The sequence below is a fragment of the Chrysochloris asiatica genome, unplaced genomic scaffold (assembly GCF_000296735.1).
Source record: "Chrysochloris asiatica unplaced genomic scaffold, ChrAsi1.0 scaffold00162, whole genome shotgun sequence".
Lineage (NCBI taxonomy): Eukaryota > Metazoa > Chordata > Mammalia > Afrosoricida > Chrysochloridae > Chrysochloris > Chrysochloris asiatica.
Window position 1 is genome coordinate 3846505 of NW_006408680.1, and position 5133 is coordinate 3851637.

Consider the following 5133-nt stretch of genomic DNA (forward strand, 5'->3'; position numbering starts at 1 on the left):
TGGCTGTTTTGATCCTTCCCCTGCTTGGTCTCTCCCAATATGGTGGCTCCAGAAACAGCTGAGCATCTTGAATTAGAAAGCAATGAATTTATTGATTCTGCTACAAATTCCCTGAGTTGTAAGCCTTCCAAGCTTCTAAATATTCCTTTATATGTGGTTCAGAGTTCTAGCCCCATCTCCTGAGCCTGCTTGGTCCAGTAATATGCGTGGTTGCTGACGGAGCTCCTTACTGCTTGTTTACCTGATCCGCCATCTACCAGTAGCTCCATAGAAGAAAGATGAGGCTTTCTGTTTCTATAAAGATCTACAGCCTCAGAAACCCTATACAGGTTCGCTGTGTGTTAGATCACATGTTGGAGCACACAACCACCAACTCCACAGTCCTGGTGTGGTGCTGTAGAATAAGCTCTGAATTGCTAACTGATAGATCAGAGGTTCAAACCCATCAGCCACTCCTTTGAAACCTTATAATAAGGTCATTATGAGTCGGCATCAACTCGAAGACACTTAACAACAGCAACAACAACAGTGTATTATACAGAAGAGGATGTGGTCAACAACAAAATATGTGTGGACAAGCTTTAAATTATCATATAAATATAATCAAGAAATATAAATTGGAATGAAAAATGTGAAAGAGCATAAAACACTGAGAACTGACTTCAATTTGTGGTTCAAGGACACTTTTTTTTTTTAATACGTTAATAACATGTTGAATAAAACTTTTTAATGAGGAAAAGTAAGATGTAAAAAAAAATGGAGAACTTCTCAAAATAGAGACCATTTTCTTGGAGAATAATTTGATTCACCAAAGTGTTTGGTATTTTCCATACACAACTATGAGTTAGGCATTGGACTTCTAATCACCAGATCAGTGGTTCCAATTTGTCAGTTCTTCCTTGGGAGGAAATAAAGTTATCTGCTCCCTGAAAGACTGACAGTCTTGGAAATCCTAAGGAGCAATTCTGCTCAGTTCTTGAATGGGAATGGATTTGATAGCAGTGGGTCTGGTTGGGTTGAGCAGTATGCAAGGATAGCTGGGGAGGAGAACTGGACCAGAGAGAGAATGAGGAACCAGTTCAGACACAGAGCTTTAGAACTGTTGACAGAACTTATTCTTTAGTCTAAGAATCAGAAGACACTGGGAATTTTTATTGATTAATAGGAACAATTTATCAAATATATTTTCTTTGTTTATTTATACCATTGTGTGTTTTTTTTTTTTCTTTAGATAGTTTCATTGGTTGTTTTTTTTAATATTGAACCAGTTTTTCATTTCTGATTCTTTCTATGTAATACTATATTTGATTTGCTAACATTTTACTGAGGATTTTTTTTTTTTTACCTCTGTTTAAGTAGGATATGGTTCTAAAGTTTTCTTTTGGGACACTGCCTTTGTCTGATTTTGGAGTCAGAATAAAGCTGGCATCATAAATGAAATTTGTTCCTTTTCAGTCTTCTGGAAGGAACTGTAAAGAACGATTGTTATTTCCTTTTTAAATGTTGGTGTAATCTGTCAGTGAAATTTTGCTGTTCTGAAGATGGCTCATCTTGGGTGAATTTAGTGGGGTGTGCTTGTCAAGGAATTCATCTATTTCATCAAAGTTGTGAAATGTATATGGCCCATCTATATTGTATCTGGGGTCTCTAGGGATATTCCTGATATCAATTGTTTATCTTTCAGTCCTGATATCATTTGTTTATCTTTATTTCACAACAGTTTAACTTGCTGTTGTTAATCACCATGCAGTTGTTTCTGAATCATAGCCATCCTGTATAGGGTTTCCAAATAGTGACTGCTGCTGGGTTTGAATAGCAGGTTTTTCAGTTAGCCATCCTGTGTTTCCAGGTTTATAAATTTCATTGATCTTTTTAAAATTCTACTTTTTGTCCTGATTGGTGTTCTCTGTTGTTTTTCGGTTTCAATTTCATTGATTGCTACTCTTATATTCATTGTTTATTATTTTAACTTATTCTGTCATTATTTTGTTATTTGTTTCCTAGTTTCTTGAGATGAGAACTTAGTAATGATTTGGCATATTTAAATTATTTCTGAAGTTTTTAAAATAAGGAATTATGTCTTCCTTATTAGCCAACTTTTTGCTATTCTGGAGTCCTGGTGTGATACTGTAGAATAAACACTGCACTGCTAATGAAAGGTCAGTGGTTCAAGTCCACCGACTGCTCCTCGGAAACCCTGTATGGGATCCTTATGAGTTGGAACTGACTGGATGGCACCTAGCAACAACAGCAACAATTTGCCATTCTAGAATATTCCATTCCTTTTGATAGCTCCACAGTTCTAGCTAGTCTTGTGTCCCTTTGCCTGAAAGGCTTCTTTTAATATATATTTCATTGTTGGACTTTTCTTGGCTTTTGTGAATCTGAAAAGACTATTTGGTGGTAGTTCTGTGGCGTGGAGTTGGTTCTGACCCATAGCGACCCTGTACAGGGTTTCCAAGGCTGTAAATCTTTACAGGAGCAGAAAGCCTCCTTTTTCTCCCATGGAACAGCTGGTAGTTTTGAACTGCTGACCTTGAGGATTGCAGCCTGATTCCTAACCACTGTACAATTTATTTCACCTTTATTCTAGTCTGTGAGGTTAGAACTGCAGCATGATGTTATGTCTGCCCATCTTTCACTGTTGTAGATGAAGTCTCCTGACTCACGTCATTGATTTCTACTCTTATCTTTCTACTCTTAAGTCTCCTGTACATGATTTTCCTTGCACCTTGTATAGAGCATGCCATTTTCCCCCCTATCATTAAGATTTTTTTCACTGATTTTAACTAATCTTATAATGATAAGACTTAAATTTTCTTCATGTCTTCTCTGCTTATGGTTCACTGAATCTGTTGAATTCATGAGTTTATATATTATTTAAATTTAGGAAAAAAGTCTTCACTATTTCTTTAAATAAATTTCCCTCTTTCCTAGGATTCCAGTTGTATATGAATTTGGCTTTATGATTATCTCAGAGTTTTTGATTTTCTGTTTATTTTTTCTTCAGTACAATTTTTGTTGCTATGACATTATGCCTAATTTATGTTTCAAATGTCTAATATGTCTAATATGATGCTATGGAATATTGGTGAAGTGCTGTAGGATAAGAACTAGACTTCTAGCCTAAAGATTTGTGGTTCAAACCCATCAGACAATCCTTGAAAAAAGGGTTGCTATGAGTCAGAACCTGGTAGCGTAGTGGTGATGAATCGGGCTGTGAGCTACAAGGTCAGCACTTCGAAGCTACCAGCAGTTCCGCAGGAGAAAGATGAGGCATTCTGTTCCCGTAAAGATTTACAGCCTCGGAAACACTGTACAGGGTCGCTATGAGTCGGAACTGACTCCATGGCACATAACAACAACAACAACAAATGAGTCAGAACCAACTCTGTGACAGTTAAAAATAACAGTAAATATGTTGCTAATCCATATATATGTATATATATATATATATATTGTTGTTGTGCCGTGGAGTCAGTTCCGACTCATAGCGAACTGACTATATATATATATATATATATATATATATTATATACTATAATATATATTATACCAAGCATTATATATTCAATCTCTAAAATATTACAAGCTTGAACTGCAGACCTTGTGTTTCAAACCGACTTTGTCGTCCAGTGCATTAACCCACACAGCATCATAGTGTGGACTAGTTAGAGTTTATTCTTTTAGTCCATACATAAGATCTGAAGGTATAAATTGTGATAGTAGGAGATGAATGAAAGAAAATTTACCTAAGTAAATTCACAAGTAATCCCAAAGGATATAATATTCTTATTTTGGTGCTATTCTTTTAAAGAAATACAAGATTTGACTTAGTAAAAAGGGTACAACTATTACAATACTTAAATATTTACTCATTTAGTCATTCAATATTTACTGAATGCTATTAGTTATGGCGCTATTGGATACCCACTGGCATGCCTACTGAAAGGTCACTATTCAAACCCACTAGTTCCTCCTAGGAAACTCTATACTGGGTTGCTATGAGTCAGAACTGACTCAAGGACACATAACATCAGCTGGTATCACAGACAGTGTGTGTTTGTTTGTATTTCTATTGTTGTTAGGTGCGATTAAGTCTATTCAGACCAATAGTGACTCATTGCACACTAGAATAAACACTGGCCAGTCCTGTGCCACCCTTACTATTCTTGTTATGTTTGAGCCCGTTGCTGCGGCTAATGTGCCAATCCATCTTATTGGGGTCTTCTTCTTTTTTGCTGACTCTCCACGTTACCAAACATGATGTCCTTCTCCAGGAACTGGTCCTACCTGATAGAATGTCTGAAATATGAAAGACATAGTTTTCTAAGGAGCTATACTTCTTCTAACAGAATTGTTTGTACTTCTGACAGTCCATGGTACTTTTGGTATTCTTTTCCAAGACCCCAAGTCAATGCATCAATCCTTCTACTGTCTTCCTTATTAACTAACCAACTTTCACATGCTTATGAAAGTATTGAAAATGCCATGGGTTGAGTCAGGTGGACGTTAGTCCTCCAAATGACGTCTTTGCTCTTGAACACTTTAAAGAGGCCTTATACAGCAGATTTGCCAAATTAAATGTCATTTGATTTCTTAACTGCTGACTCCATGAGTGTTGATAGTATATCCAAGCAACATGAAGTCTTTAACACTTCAATCTTTTCTCCATTTATGTGGCTGTTGTTTTTTGGTCCAGTGTTGAGGATTTCTGTTTTCTTAGCATTAAGATGCAACTTACACTAAGGCTGTAGTCTTTGATCTTCATCAGTAAGTATTTAAGTTCTCTTACATTTCAGCAAGAAAGGTTGTATCATCTATATATCACAGACTGTTAATGAATGAGTCTTCCTCCAATCCTGATGCCACATTCTTCTTCATATAATCCATCTTCTTGGATTATATGCTCAGCATACAGACTGAATGAGTGTAGTGAAAGAATAAAACCCTGGCATACACATAATCTTTCCTGATTTTAAACCATTCATTCTTACTCTTTCATTAAAGATAGACTTTTTTTTTTTTTTTTTTTTTTAGATGAACGTGACACCATTCCTCTTCAATTTGTCATTCCTGGCAGAGTAAACCATAAGCATATTGATGTTTATGCTTTCAATGTCAATTTTTACA